General features: G+C 44.7%; 1 long non-coding RNA gene across 1 annotated transcript in view; it reads left to right on the forward strand.

The window, feature by feature from the left end:
- The window catches only part of LOC106726067, a 24,449-nt gene that overhangs the window by 10,213 nt on the left and 13,318 nt on the right, over positions 1-918 (forward strand). The gene's annotated exons all lie outside the window — the stretch shown is intronic.

Below are 918 nucleotides of genomic sequence, written 5' to 3' on the forward strand. Positions count from 1 at the left end.
GAATCAAAGGGTTTGTAGTGCGTCCATGAGACTAAATATTACCCTGAGCTTCTGCTAGCAACAAACACTCTTGGAGTTTAGCTATAAGCCAGGGAATCTGATTCTGAAACTTAAGGATTTAGACATGAGGTTTGAACAAAATCAGGAGAGAATTCTCTGGGACTAGCACAGGAATTTGCTCGCGGGCAGGCACCTTTGGCCTGACAGGAAGGAGTGACTTGCTCAGAGATGGACATGGAGGGGAGAACTGCTAACACCTGCCTGTCACATCGCATCACTAAACCCAGGGTTTCGCTGAGGAGGTGTTGCGGGTCTCTCAGCAGACAGAGCAGCTGATGTTCCTAATTACATAGAGTTTATACTCCCTCGTGTCTTGTCAGCCTGCCCTCGCTTTGCCTGTAAGGAGACGCAGATGAATATTCTAAATTCATGAATTGTCTTAATACCCAATCCATTTCAACGTCTTTGTAGGTAACAAAGTCATAAGTTAAAAAGAGAGAGAGAGAGACTGGTTGGTCTCGCAGTTACAGTCCCACGTGGCACCAGACATCACCTTAGGAGCTGGTTCTGTTTAGGAATCCCCCAGCATCCGTCCTGTAGAAATGGTTCCACACGGTCATACATATGTATGTCGGCTCTGTGTCCTTAATGCTCACATGAGAAGTTGCTGGTTATGGAGTCGGGATTTTTAAACTTCCCATTCATTCCCGAGTATCGTTATTTTCAGGAGGGAGGCATATTTCTTTGCAGCGGTTCTCAACCTGTGGGCTGCAAACATTGGAATACACATATAGCATATCAGATATTTACATTACGATTCATAACAGTAGCAAAATTACAGTTATGAAGTAGCAGCGAAAATAATTTTATGGTTGGGGGTCACCACAACATGAGGAACTGTATTAAAGGGTCGCGGCA

Source organism: Myotis brandtii, unplaced genomic scaffold (genome assembly GCF_000412655.1).
Source record: "Myotis brandtii unplaced genomic scaffold, ASM41265v1 scaffold221, whole genome shotgun sequence".
Taxonomy (NCBI): Eukaryota; Metazoa; Chordata; class Mammalia; order Chiroptera; family Vespertilionidae; genus Myotis; species Myotis brandtii.